Genomic DNA, 16,334 nt, shown 5'->3' with positions numbered 1-16,334 from the left:
CTATTCAGTTGTGGAAATTTTAGCTGTCATTAGTGGCATTATTCTAATCAACAAAAGGTAAATATTAAATTTCCAATTTGTTTTGCTAAAGATAAAGAAAGAAGTATAATAATCATTAATAATTTTCACTTTTTATATAATATATTAATTTTCTTACATAATTTCTCTTAATAACATATTATTTACAGATTAAACAATGGATTTTATGAATTTATCGAATATTTTATTTGAAAATGATGAGGAGGAAGATGATGTATTATTATCTTCCTCCTCATTATTTTCAAATAAAATGTTCCATAAATTCATAAAATCCATTGTTTAATCTGTAAATAATATGTTATTAAGAGAAATTATGTAAGAAAATTAATATATTATATAAAAAGTGAAAATTATTAATGATTATTATACTTCTTTCTTTATCTTTAGCAAAACAAATTGGAAATTTAATATTTACATTTTGTTGATTAGAATAATGCCACTAATGACAGCTAAAATTTCCACACCTGAATAGGCCCTAATTACTCTACTTAAATCTGGATCCGGATTCACTCTCGCGCCTCCTCACTAGATCCGGATTAGTCTAGGGTGATCTAGTATTTTTTTTCATAAGTTGCGACACTGCGGTAAGTTTGATCCGAGATCTGGATCTAATCCCTGAAAATAAACGTCCAGAAGTCGAAAAACTGGTATAATGTGTGTCACACAGGCTATATATTTGTGTCGACTTCTGTTAACTTCTGTCAATCTTAGGATGTTTACGTTCAGTGATCTGATCCGGGTTAGGGTTTACTACAGTCGCAGTAATACAACTTTCGAAAAAAACCCTAGATTAACCCGGATTTGGTGAGGAGGCTTCCGCGTGTGGATGTGATCGGGTCTGGGTTAAAGGGGTTAAGGTAGGACGTATTCCGACGTGATTGAAGTGTCAAAAACGGACAAGTGACCAATAGCAATAGGTTTTACCAACAAGTTAAAGGATTTCCATTTATTTGAACACTGCTTGCCATTAACTAAATATCCTTTTTTACCTAATTCTGCAGCAATTACCTCCCATAATTTTTTTTGACCAATATTTTTATTTTGTATTATATTTTTATTTTTTCTTATATGTTCCAACAACAATTTTGTGCTTCCAATTGTCCAGGAATATTTATTCAGATCTGTCAAAAAAAAGAAAGTATTAATTAAAATATTTCCTTTTAATAAAGTCTAATGATATTAAGATTTAATAATTAATGCAAATACACTTTTTTCACTCCAATGTTTTGGGTTGTGCAGGAAATTAAAGTATAATTAATAAAACTGAATACTTTACTATTTTAGTATTCTGTACTACATTTAAACTTTACATACCTACATATCTATTGTGAGCGTAGTATTGATCCATCTTTATTTCTGAAAAAATTTAGTAATCAATTGCAAATATACAGAAAATTTATTGCCATTTAAATACAATAAAAATAAGATTAAGGTTATCATTTTAAATATAATTTAATTCTTCTTAATTTTTTATTTTTACCTGATGAAATTAAAAAACTAAGTGATAAAATGTTAATAATAAAAGTTCATAACTAAGTTTACCTTTATTTGCTTATTGAAATTTTACCAATGCTGTTTTGAATTTCGATCACGTCTGAGTACGTCCTACCTTAATCCCCTTTAACCCGGATTCGATCAGATCCACTCGCGGAAGCCTCCTCACTAGACTCGGATCCATCTAGAGTTTTTTCGAAAGTTGCAGCTCTGAAACTGGGTCTAACCCTAACCCGCATCAGATCACTGAGGGTGAGATTCACCAAGTCCGGCTTGGAGCTAGCCGGGCTAAACTCATACAGTTCATGTAACGGACTACTTAAGTCCGAAAGTATACCATATTAGCCCGGCTAGCCTTCAAGCCGGACTTGGTGAATCTCACCCTGAACGTAAGCAATGTAAGCATCCTAAAGTCTGTAAATGGAAAACGCCCTTTGTGTAGTCTGCATTCCTTATATCAAAATTCACTTACTATAGAGCGTAGTACTATTCAAGATGGCGGACTTGGCAACGCTGATTCCTGGTCGGATTGGATCGGATCGGATTAAGATGGCGGCGCCCATGGTCTGCTAAAGTGATGTGTCAAAATGACATTTAATATCAGTACATGGAAGAACCAGAATATTAGCAATCAATCAATAATGAAGAGGTGCTCTCCAAGCGACAGAATTTATTTATGCTGTTGTAATACACATTGATGCAGTTATTAATTCAGATGAGTATAAATTAACTATTATGTATGTAAAATTTATTGAAGTACGAGATTCTTTGTGGTTTCTATGATTTTTTCAGATAGTTTTCTTTATCACAATGTTTGAGATGCTTATCAAATGAGGAAAATGGATTACCAAGGATATTTAGGATGGATAAGAAATTAGACAAAAGGACTGCAATTTGAAGAAAAATGTAGGAATTGTCCAACATTTGTTTATTTGAAATTTAAGTGCAGCCTCCATTACATGAACTATATAATTATAGCTGATGGTTAATTTAAACTTGTTTAAATTAAACGATCCTAAAGATAAAAATCACTTTATCTTATTAAATTAGTTCATATGTCTTAACCGATTGAAGGAAAGCTAATACAGTAGCAGTTAAAATACAAGAAATCGTTTAAATTAAATAATAAAATATTTATTCTATTTTTCTATCGTGCTTAATAAGATAAATATAATAAATTTTGTCTTAATATTTGTAGATTCTGAGGATTATGGATCCATCTGCTGTTATTAGTTTCATTTTCGATACATTCGATGAAGAAGATGGAGTTATCATTAGAACAACAGGGCAAAACCATTTCCGTATTCCAAGTTTTTGTACAAATGTTGCCTTACGTAACTCCTTAAGAGGTAAAAAAATATATGTTATCAGCTATTTAATATTATAAATTATTTTGGAATTCGATGCTTTTTTTTTAGATTTTAAATCTCATTTTCGTGTCAATAGAGAAACATTTGAAATATTAATTGCAACCATTGGCCCAATCTTAGTTGAAAGAGGAAGTTCCCACATATCAGTTACAAAACCAATTGCAATTGCTCTATGGATATTTGGCAACCAAGAAGTATATAGGTAATTGATTAAGAAATAATTATTCCACCTATCGGTGAGCCTCTTGGTAAATCTATTTCTTTGATAAAACTTTAAATTGAATATTATTATCGTAACTATTTGCCAATTTTTAATATATAGCTACATATTACTCACCATTTAATTCCACCATATTATCCACTATATATTTCCCGTTCTTTTACTGCCATTGTATTAACTTTCCTTCAATCGGTTAAGACATATGAACTAATTTAATAATAAAGTGATTCTTGTCTTTAGGACCATTTAATTTAAACACGTTTAAATTAACCATTAGCTATAATTATATAGTTCATGTAATGTAGGCTGCACTTAAACTTCAAATAATAAACGTTGAACAATTCTTGCATTTTTCTTCAAATTGCAGTCTTTTCGTCTAATTTCTTATCCATCCTAAATATCCTTGGTAATCCATTTTCCTCATTTGATAGGCATCTCAAACATTGTGATAAAGAAAACTACCTGTAAAAATCATAGAAACCACAAAGAATCTCGTACTCCAATAAATTTTACATATATAATAGTTAATTTTATACTCATCTGAATTAATAACTGCATCAATGTGTATCACTACATTATAAATAAATTCTGTCGCTTGGAGAGCACCTCTTCATTATTGATTGATTGCTAATATTCCGGTTCTTCCATTTACTGATATTAAATGTCATTTTGACACATCACTTTAGCAGACCATGGGCGCCGCCATCTTAATCCGATCCGATCCAATCCGACCAGGCCAGGAATAGACAAACCGGATTATAGGGAATCTAGTTATTTTTTGTTGTAAGTTGCGTGACTGTGACTAGATGCCAATCATGGAGGTACGAAGTACCTGGAGAGAGTAGTTGAGTTCGGAATTAAACTCTTTTCACTCCGACGGAGCTTTCCCTAGAATTCCCTATTCACTCCGTCTAGTAATTCTGTGTCCGGGAGCAAGTTAGAGAGTGAATAGGGAATATGGAAGAGCTGTGATAGCTAATTGCTATTCTATCCCCACTTCTAAAAGGAAAATAGGGGTAAGGATAAATAAGAAATATTGGCACTAATTGGGAGCTCCGTCTGACTAGTTTAAGCGGGAAAGAAGCAAAATTGACAAATGTTGGTTTCATTATTTTGGAATTAAATTTCAAACGTTTGTTTATATAAATCTAAGGGCCTGATAAAGTAAGTGAAATAAAATTTAAAATAATACAATATCGTGTATAGTTAAAAAATTAATCTTTTATTTCTTTTTAACAGTTGTTATGAATAATGAATTTAGTTCGTGTAGACTCTACCAATTTTAATTTAATTTATTTTGATAAAATAAAAATGGATGTCCTACTGCAAGAAAAAAGTAGTGAGTAGTTTATAAAATTATATTAAAAATATATGGAGAGATAAAGTTGCTACTGGAATTTTTCATTTTTGCTGTACTACTAAATTATTGCAATTAATTGAAAGAAGACAGTTATCAAAATAAATTAAATTAAAATTGGTAGAGTCTACACGAACTATATTCATTATTCATAACAACTGTTAAAAAGAAATAAAAGATTAATTTTTTAACTATACACGATATTGTATTATTTTAAATTTTATTTCACTTACTTTATCAGGCCCTTAGATTTATATAAACAAACGTTTGAAATTTAATTCCAAAATAATGAAACCAACATTTGTCAATTTTGCTTCTTTACCGCTTAAACTAGTCAGACGGAGCTCCCAATTAGTGCCAATATTTCTTATTTATCCTTACCCCTCTTTTCCTTTTAGAAGTGGGGATAGAATAGCAATTAGCTATCACAGCTCTTCCATATTCCCTATTCACTCTCTAACTTGCTCCCGGACACAGAATTACTAGACGGAGTGAATAGGGAATTCTAGGGAAAGCTCCGTCGGAGAGAAAAGAGTTTAATTCCGAACTCAACTAGTATAAAGGCCAACTTTTAGCGAGAGGGCCGAAAGGTAAGACGTAAGGGGGAAGAGGTTGTCCGACATTTTGTTTTGTTCATGTGACGTCATTATGACGTGTTTGTGAATATACAGGGAGGTTCTCTAACGGCGGCATATAGGAGATTCGTGTTAGTTGACTATAGCGCTCAGGATGATGGTTTCTGAGAACGCTGATTGGTCAATATTGCGTAGTACCAACAGATAATAGGCCGTTACCAATAGTTGGATACGAAAAATGAGATTCATCCGCCATTTTGGTGTGTAGAAATGTTTACATGCTGATCGTAGCAGAAAGAGGTGTAAAATGGAAAAATGTCAAATGTAGTCGTTACTAAAGTAAAAATTGAATACTTTGAATGAAAATGAAGAATATTCGTACTTTCCATTCATTATTTTCAATTTTTACTTTAGTAACCTCACTATTTGACAATTTTCTATTTTACACCTCTTTCTGCTAGGATTAGCATGTAAACATTTCTCCACACCAATATGGCGGATGAATCTCATTTTTCTTATTCATCTATTGGTAACGGACCATTTCATGTTGGCACTACATGATATTGACCAATCAGCGTTCTCAGAAACCATCATCCTGAGCGCTATAGTCAACTAACACGAATCTCCTATATGCCGCCGTTAGAGAACCTCCCTGTATATATATATATAAATATATATATGTTGTTTTGTGCATTGAACAACAGTGAACGGAGACAATACAAATAACGTAGTACGTCGTGTTAGACTTTCAGTCGACTGAGAAGACGGGAGATAGTGGGAAAAGGGTGAATCAACGGAACTACATTTTGCTTTTGCCTATATTTATTTATTTTGTCTGGGTTCACGGTTGTTCTATGCACAAAACAACATATATATATTTATATATATATATTCACAAACACGTCATAATGACGTAACATGAACAAAACAAAATGTCGGATAGCTTCCTTCCCCTTCCGTCTTACCTTTCAGCCCCGCAGGCTAGCGCTCTCTCCAGGTACTTCGTACCTCCATGATGCCAATCCAATCCGATCCAATCCGCAGAAAAGAAATACGGTATGTCTCGGGCAGAAATTGGCCGTTAAGAGGAAAATGACGTCATTTTTTCTCAGCGTTGCCAACCGGTTAAACTCAACGACAAAACCAGTGTGTGAACTATCAAATAAAATCGATGTAATCGATATAATTAATCCGGCGACTACTGTTAACTGTCAATTGTAATGTGAGGTTATTTATATTTAATACAGTGAGGTTAATGCTATGTTAGTGAATGTGTTAAATTTTCAAACTGACAAATGAATTCGAATAATAATGACATAAGGTGTCGACAAATATTAGATAAGTATAACATTATATTTTACAATACTAGATGTTAATATACTTTGTGGTACTTTGTGAAATTTCTTTTTCAGATAAATTGAGATAGAACATTTCCATTTTCGTTGCTGACGATAGTAGAGTTGACTGGATGAAATAAGATTAATATTTACATATTTTCAACTCTGTGCCAAGGAGAAGTATACTTCAACATTTATGTGCATCGATGATTATCAGGAGCATATAAATTAAAAGAAGTTGTTAAGATATTTGATAAACATATGCTAAAATTTCAGGTATAGAAGTCATTAACAAAATTCATGTTTAACTTTTTCTTTTCTTTAAATTCATATGGATTTCAACTACCCGATAGGTTATATCACACAAGAATAATTTTCCATGAGGCAATAACAATTTCTGCTTATTATATATACAAACAATTTTCCAGGAGACAATAAAACTTTCTTATTACTACGATTAAAAAAAAGTAGATGAATATTTTCTAATTGTTATTTAATATTCAATTATAATATAAAAAAGTATTATAACCAAATATTTATCTACGCTTCCCTAATCAGAATAGAAAAAAATTATTATTATTTCCAAAATAATTATTCAAATGTAATTTTTTATAAAAATAACATTAAATTTTATAATATAATATGTAATACATTTTTTGGTACTTAGTGAAATTTTATTTCAGATTGAATTACAATAACGCGTTTATTGTGTCATTGTGCAGACTTGAGCTGTAATATTTAATAGAAGAAGTCAGAAATGATACCAGTTTACCATAGAAAGAGCCATAATGAAAAGTTAATGTTGAGACTTAAACCTAAGGAAAAGGTGGAGAAATTACAAAATTTGGAAGCCAATTTTTAATAGTGAAAAGCTTGCAGGTGATTCTTGGCATAATAAACTTTTTGAAATATATATGTCAATTAAATAATAAATATAATGATAACATCATCTAGAAATGAGACCATGACAAGAAGTCATCATTTTAATATTTTCCATGCAATAGAATATACAGTGACAAATTTTGCGACACTGAAAACAGTATATCCACAAAAGAGAGGCTTCCATTGCATTAATTTGTGTATTTTCTAGTTTATATTAATGAAAAGAAAATAAAAATGGCACTATATAGATTGCTTGAAAAAGAACCCTGATCCATATAGTTGATATTGGGAGTAACAGTTAAGAAAAAAGTAAAAAAAGGGATCAATTTCTGAGCAAATTCTTGAAAGTGAAGGGCTTGTAGGTGATTTCAGAAATAAAGTTTTAGAAATATAAATCAAATAGTTAATGAATATTATAATAAAATCATATAGATGTGTAAAGATGATAATAATTCATGATTTCAATCATTTACATGTGATGGGGCATACAATGAATAAATTTAGGAAACTGAAAGATGTATATCTAAGAAGAGATGAGGCTTCCATTTCATTAATTCGTGTATTTCCAAGGTTATATTAATGAATATAAAATATAAATGGCACTAGTATACTGGAGAAAGTGCCATAATTCAAAGTTGATGTTGAAAGTAACAGTTAATAAAATTATGGATAAATATAAATTAATTTATAAGACAATTCTTGAGACTGAAGTACTTGCAGGTGATTTTGGGTATACAATTGTAGAATTAGAAATCACATAATTGATGAAAATAATAACAAACTTATGTGGATCTGTAAATATGACAAGAATTCATGATTTCAATATTTCACATGTAATAGAGCATACAGTGTGTAACTTCAGGAAACTTGAAGCAGTATACTTAAAAAACATAGGCTTCCATTGCATTAAGGGCCGGTTTTTCCACCTATTGGTAAAATTTACAAACTGTAGTAAATTCTATTCAATTTCAAGCTTTACCAAACGGATAAATTTATCCAGACGTTTGCCAATAGGTGGAACAACCGGCCCTAACTGGTATATACAGGGTGATTCTCTAACGGCGGGACATAGGAGATTCGTGTTAGTTGACTATAGCGCTCCGAATGATAGGATCTGGGAGCGCTGATTGGTCAATATCATGTGGTGCCAACATGAAATGGCCCATTACCAATAGATGAATAAGAAAAATGAGACCCATTCGCCATTTTCGAGTGGAGAAGTGTTTACATGCTAGTTGTAGCAGAAAGGGGTGTGAAATGAAAAAATGTCAAATAGTGAGGTTACTAAAGTAAAAATGGAAAATAATGAATGGAAAGTAAGAATATTCGAACTTTCCATTCATTATTTTCCATTTTTACTTTAGTAACCTCACTATTTGACATTTTTCCATTTCACACCTCTTTCTGCTACAACTAGCATGTAAATACTTCTCCACTCCAAAATGGCGAATGGGTCTCATTTTTCTTATTCATCTATTGGTAACGGACCATTTCATGTTGGCACTACATGATATTGACCAATCAGCGCTCTCAGATACCATCATCCTGAGCGCTATAGTCAACTAACACGAATCTCCTATGTCCCGCCGTTAGAGCACCCTGTATATTACAGTTTATATTAATGACAAGAATATATAAATCTCACTGGTTTACCAGGGAAAGAGCCATAATACAAAGGTGATAGTGAGAGTAACACCTAAGAAAAAGGTGGATTTAAAGGTAAATTTAGAAACAAATTTTTGAAAGCTAAAGGCTTTAAGGTGATTTTGGGTATAAGATGTTGAAAATATAATTCAAACAGTCATTGAATCCTAGGTTAAATGCCTCTGAAATTGTAATTATGATAAGAACTCATCATTGTAATATATTGTATTTTATTTAATAGATTAATAAATAAATATCTCGAATTGGAGCTTTACATTATGGAACGATGAGAACATTGGAAAATGTTTTGTTAGATTGAATTAGTTAAAACAATTTTTAGTTTTAATTCCTATATTCTTACAAAACGTACTAAGATCCCACAAAAAACAAGCTTCGCTTGTAAACAAAGGACGGCAAGTACATACATAAGTCGTATCTAGCATGATTAAAATATAGTAATATAAAATATTTTAATTAAAAAAAATAGTGAAATCCAAATGTTAGGAAAGTATAAATTTTTACCATGGCAAAAATTGAAATTTGGAAAAAAGTAAATAGTAAAACAAAAATTACTTACCGGGCACTGAATATCCATGTGTAAGTCACTATCTTGCTATATAAGCATTGCTTCTCATAAGTTAAAAATGTGGCTATTTAATACGATTCCATACAACGGGCCCAGCAAGTAATTTTTGTATTACTATTTACTTTTTTCCAAATTTCAATTTTTGCCATGGTAAAAATTTATACTTGCCTAACATTTGGATTTCACTATTTTTTTTAATTAAAATATTTTATATTACTATATTTTAATCATGCTAGATACGACTTATGTACTTGCCGTCCTTTGTTAACAAGCGAAGTTTGTTTTTTGTGGGATTAATTATATACAAAAACCAATTAAATTCATTTATTAATATTTCTTATATATTTTTCCAAGTATTCCAATTCTATACTACATCTTGCTTCTATTTTCTCACTGGAATTATTTCTCAGTTAACCTCATCCTATCAAAAACACATGTATGTACCTTGTATGCGTCAGTAGTTGCAGAAAATGGCTATAGGGATCCTACCTTGAATAAAACTCTTTGTGCTCTCAGTGCTGCCAACCTTGTAGACGAAAAGTTCCTCTAATGGGTTGTAAAGTGTCGCCGTCCGTCCCCTATGAATATTGTTACCACCGTCGCCATATTGATATTATAGAAAAGTAGGACAATTGACGCTGTTAGGGTGAACCCTACCAAGTTGGGTTAACTTAACCCAGAGTTAAAGTGGTATAGTTAATGTAACGGGAACTGTACCACTTTAACTCTGGGTTAAGTTAACACGACTTGGTAGGGTTCACCTTTAGGGTCAATTCGACCAAGTAGGCTAGAGCCCAAGTCTGACTTAAATTGGTATAGTCCCCGTCACACTAACTATACCAACTTAAGTCAGACTTGGGCTCTAGCCTACACAGTGGGAAATTGAATCGTGTGTGCTTTTAACTATAGTGTAGTATATCATTTTCCATGTTAAATTACAGAGTGAAACTAGCCGAACCACACACGATTCATGGTCGAATTGACCCTTAGAGAAAAACCCTGTAGGTGTTTTTCTAACGGCAGCATATAGGAGATTCGTGTTAGTTGACTATAGCGCTCAGGATGATGGTTTCTGAGAGCGCTGATTGGTCAATATCATGCAGTGCCAACATGAAATGGTCCGTTACCAATAGATGAATAAGAAAAATGAGACTCATCCGCCATTTTCGAGTGGAGAAGTGTTTACATGCTAGTTGTAGCAGAAAGAGGTGTAAAATGGAAAAATGTCAAATAGTGAGGTTACTAAAGTAAAAATGGAAAATAATTAATGGAAAGTTCGAATATTCTTACTTTCCATTAATTATTTTCCATTTTTACTTTAGTAACCTCACTATTTGACATTTTTCCATTTTACACCTCTTTCTGCTACAACTAGCATGTAAACACTTCTCCACTCCAAAATGGCAAATGGGTCTCATTTTTCGTATTCATCTATTGGTAACTTACCATTTCATGTTGGCACTACATGATATTGACCAATCAACGCTCTCAGATACCATCATCCTGAGCGCTATAGTCAACTAACACGAATCTCCTTTATGCCGCCGTTAGAAAAACACCCGTCCGTATAGTCCCGTCACATCGACTGTGGACGTTTATTTTCAGGGATTAGATCCAGATCTCGGATCAGACTTACCGCAGTGTTGCAGCTTACGAAAAAAAAATACTAGATCACCCTAGACTAATCCGGATCTAGTGAGGAGGCTTTCGCCAGAGTGAATCCGGATCCAGATTTAAGTAGAGTAATTAGGGCCTATTCAGGTGTGGAAATTTTAGCTGTCATTAGTGGCATTATTCTAATCAACAAAAGGTAAATATTAAATTTCCAATTTGTTTTGCTAAAGATAAAGAAAGAAGTATAATAATCATTAATAATTTTCACTTTTTATATAATATATTAATTTTCTTACATAATTTCTCTTAATAACATATTATTTACAGATTAAACAATGGATTTTATGAATTTATGGAACATTTTATTTGAAAATAATGAGGAGGAAGATAATAATATATCATCTTCCTCCTCATCATTTTCAAATAAAATATTCGATAAATTCATAAAATCCATTGTTTAATCTGTAAATAATATGTTATTAAGAGAAATTATGTGAGAAAATTAATATATTATATAAAAAGTGAAAATTATTAATGATTATTATACTTCTTTCTTTATCTTTAGCAAAACAAATTGGAAATTTAATATTTACCTTTTGTTGATTAGAATAATGCCACTAATGACAGCTAAAATTTCCACACCTGAATAGGCCCTAATTACTCTACTTAAATCTGGATCCGGATTCACTCTCGCGCCTCCTCACTAGATCCGGATTAGTCTAGGGTGATCTAGTATTTTTTTTTCGTAAGCTGCGACACTGCGGTAAGTTTGATCCGAGATCTGGATCTAATCCCTGAAAATAAACGTCCTGTACATACCAACTTGGTATAGTCCCTTAACATAAAATCGCACATAGAATCGAGATAGCACTATTTAATGATTAAACGTAGATTTTATTTATAAATTCAGGTTAGTCAATTAAACTTCAATTTTATGGAAAAATAGACAATTATAGTTTTTAACAGTTTTTAGATTATAGACAATGATGGCGACTTCCGTTCGCTACGCTAGTACACTCTTAAGGTCGTAGGTCGTAGTAGCAAGAGACGTAAAGCCACAAAATACGTTGAAACACTGAAGCATCTTATTTTCAAGCCATTTACAATATTTTAAAGGTAAGTTTGTTTCTTCATTGTAGATATGTTATTACTTACGTGATAGTTGTGTTAAATATCAAAGTGAAGTTTAAAGGTATTGTATTATCGACAAATGAGAAACAAGTTGCTTTGAACATAAGGCCGTGTGAACCCCGTAGCCATCTAATATGCCGATAGAATATTTATGGTTACGAAAATTGTTTGCATATTAAGTTTTTTATGGATTTCAGCGAAAATATGTATCTTAGAAATATTCTGAGGGTTATTTCATGATAGTTGCAATTATAAAGTAGCTATACATTTGATTATTAATACAATTAGTTTATTAAGAACGATTATAAAAATAACGAAAAGATTGAAAAAAGTCTGTCTTTTACGTTCAAAATGATAGTCCTTATTTCATTTGTTTATTCTTCTTCTTAAACAATTAAATCTATCACTATTATAAAATACATTGTCGTTAACCTCGTATGTTACCGGTATTAATTAATTTGTTCTTGAAAAATAAATGAAGAGTGTAAAATAGCATGTTTTTCGTTAGTGTGATCTATTCTGATGATTTAAACATATCGTTACTATTACAAAACATCCCAAAACTTAATACTTTTGAAAATTTTAAGAAGTTAATAGCATTTATATGGCATGTTTGCTATGGATATAAATTTACATCTGTACTTTTTATGTAGCTAATCTATAGAAAGAGTAATGAAACTGATAGTAAAAGCGCTGAAAGTACAACTAACAAGAACAAACCTGCTCTGATTATCAATTTTCTTTAATTTTTATAATTATTAAAATTTTTCATTTCAACTAATCGAAATTTTAATTTCTAGTATCTCGGCATGGACTTAAAGCAAGATTTATCTTTACAATTCTAGGAAAATACCTTTTTTTTTTAAGGCATCATTCTTATTTGCATTCATCGATATCTTAACTGATTATGAATAATAGCAGCTCTTTATATTTAAAATTCTGAAGCTTATTAATTAGCAGACCTCGTGCATTTCATATTTTATTCAGATTTTCTCATGACTGTAATCCATATAACCAAATATATACAGGATGAGGCACTTAAGTCACCCCAAAGCAATAATACAAATGGACATGTATTTTTTTAATTATAAGAGATGATCATTTTTTACATATGATCTTTCTGACAGCAAATAACAAGAGGCTTTGAAAAGGTCCTATGCAAGAATTGAATATCTTTTATAGTTAAAGAAATACGCGTCTTTCTGCATCTATATTCTGCAGCGGCTTAAGTGTCTCACCTTATATAATTCCTTAAATATTTCAGCATGAATTAATACTAAATTTTATATTTTTATATAGTATTTATACATTACACAGCATTTAATAATGGTTTCAATATAATTTAGAAATCTTTTTCCTACTAGTTGCTACCATTTCTTTTTCTTGCTCCTAAGTATCATGAAATATATTGTTACAATATTTACAGAAAGTTATTAAAGTTAAACTTGTTTGACTTGTCTATTTGTTTTAATTAAAAGACATTGCTGCACACTTTACACTTTGCACTTTTTATGATATCGAGATATATGCAGTATCAAGACAGAACAAGTGTTAAAAATGTAGGAAATATAGTTAAAACTAACAAACCTAATATCATATATTCTTTTCATGAGGTTTCAATTTGTTTCAATTCATTGTCTTATCTATCAAATTATAAAGCCTAAACTATAGCATGTAAGCTCTGTCCTACCTAAGCGGAATAGCTTGGTAAGAACATAGGAGACACCTTGATGTTAATAATAAAATTAGTTGTCACAGATTGAGTTATTTTAATATATAGGTTCTTCATGAAATGATTTTTTTTTTAAATAAACAGTATCAGTAAGTAGTATTACCTCTTGTTTTATTAATTCTTCAGTTTCAGCTTAGCGGATAGTGCTTCGTATATTGTGAAAATCATAAAAACTAGTAAGTGTTTAAATTTTACAGGCCCATTAAGTAGAAGAACAACCGTTAGGTTACAGGACTTTTATCTTTTATCAATTTTTGCAATGTGCTAAGCTAAAAGTTAGAAAGTATTAATTTTAAAAACAAAAAAAGAACAATAAAAATGTAGAAAATGCTCTTACAAACTTTACAACTGCAGATTAAAAGTCTACTCACCAGCTCTTATTTGTAAACTTTGTAAAAACCTATTTTGATGCCCAAAAATAATTTTGCAACTAAAAAATATTAGACTCGATTTAAAAAAGTGATTATTTTTTAATTTTGGGTTAGGCATTCTACTCAGTAGCTTGTTTCGTTAATGAATATTACACTTGTTCCATTTAAAGAATAATTAATCACCTAAAGTATGTATATTTGTAACACTTAATTCTTATATTAGATAATGGATTAGTCTTTTTATTGAAGATCGAGTTAGGTCAACATAGTTGATTTGCAGAAATATTACTTATTGATCTGATATAAGAGTTAATTACAAGGAATATTTTTGATTTAGATGTGATAAGTTAGTCAGTTTGTTGAAGTCTGAGATTTATCGATAGAGTCAACTTGCATAAAATAACTTATTGTTCTAAAGTCAAACTTAAGTTTGAGAAATATTCTTACTGTAAGTGATGAATTAGTTTCTAAATATAGCAACAGTAATATTCCTTGATGAGACCATTTCCTAAGTAGAATGTCAAACCCAAAATAAAAAAAAACTAATAACTCTCTTAAGAATAGAATACCAGCATTTTTTTGTTGTGGATTTGTTTTTAGAACATGAAAATATGTGATTTTACAAAGTTTAAAAAACACTGATCAGTAAAGCCTCAATCTGTATTTATACCCTTATATCTAACAATTACCCTTGTGTAACTCATAGGTATTCAAAAATTTAGTTTCTAATTTTTGTAGGATTTTTGCAGTATTCTAAATGAAATCTAATCTAAAGGTGGAAAAAATGCAATTGCAATAATTAAAAAGTTGGTAAAATAATAAGAGGAGGATTTGTTAACCACATTGTCTTTCTTCCTGCTGGATTGAGAATTAAAAACCTATAGGCTACCCCGATAGGTTCATTAATATATCAGTGGATTCAACATTTCCTGTTGCAAAGGTAATGTTAATTTCACTTTCAGTGTTTATTCAGCAATTAAAGATGGAATGAGAGAGATCCAAGGAAACCATGTCTGTTTTAGACCTCCCTGATATTTGGAACTATAGATAAGAAAAGAGACAAATTGATGTGGTCATAAGGTATATGAAGAAACTTTGATTTTTTTACGTATGCACATTGAAGCTGTATGAATAATGTAAGAAAAAAAGAATAAAACTCATTTATGAGTGACAGAAAAATGAGTGATTAACTTAAATTTTTTTTGGAAAGCCTTGCTGGTGGTGTATAACATGGATATACAACTAAATTTGTTAATGGGTTTAATGTAGCATTCGATATTATAGCATAGACCATAGGAATGAAATCAAGAGAGCTTGCATTTATCTGGTTTGTAATGTTACGCAGGATTAGGTAAAAGTATAAAACACTCTAAAATCTCAAAAGTTAATGATTGTAGGAAAAAAACACTGTCTGAGATATATTTTGTGATACTTTTAAAAATCTGTGTTATAGGGTGTATCTAATGCAAAGTTGAGTGGAGTGTTGAAGCAGGTACAAAGGTAAATTTGAGTTTTCCAAGCGAAGTCTCTTACTTTTTTATTGTAGAATCTTATAGCTTGTCTCAAGGGCTTATCGAAACCTTGTATTATACTGATTTTCAATTTCATTCATGCGTTTATGAAATATGTTTATTTAACCCTTAAAGCGCACTAGGGGTCTAAAATACCACCAAAGAAAATAGCTTTAATTGTAACTTTTAGGATATAAAGTTATGTGTTTGTACCGTCAATTGTGAAAAACCGATTAATGAGGAAGATTATTAATTATTTTCGTAATAGAATTCTTGAAAATACAAGTTTTGTAGACATTATAAAAAGTTGGGGATTTTTAGATCCCATGTACGTTTTATGATATTAGTAGGAAGTGTGCGTTTTAAGGGTTAAAATTACACTTAATTCTGATTTTGATTAAAGTTGTTTGCGTGACCGCCACGGATTCACACGTACAATCGTTCGTATATGAACATTAGGGTGGTCGTTAG

The 16,334-nt window shown here is 30.9% G+C and overlaps 1 long non-coding RNA gene across 1 annotated transcript; it reads left to right on the top strand.

The window, feature by feature from the left end:
* The first annotated feature begins 12,244 nt into the window (after nt 1–12,244).
* On the top strand, nt 12,245–15,725 carry LOC136774504 (uncharacterized). Its single transcript, XR_010822819.1, has 3 exons — nt 12,245–14,157; nt 15,091–15,292; nt 15,375–15,725. It is a non-coding gene; the product is annotated as an uncharacterized lncRNA (long non-coding RNA).
* Nucleotides 15,726–16,334: the final 609 nt, after the last annotated feature.

This window comes from Prorops nasuta, unplaced genomic scaffold, assembly GCF_024137725.1.
Source record: "Prorops nasuta isolate Cenicafe-Biocafe unplaced genomic scaffold, Cenicafe_Pnas_1.2 PNAS00006, whole genome shotgun sequence".
NCBI lineage: Eukaryota > Metazoa > Arthropoda > Insecta > Hymenoptera > Bethylidae > Prorops > Prorops nasuta.
This window is presented reverse-complemented; position numbering and strand designations above follow the sequence as displayed.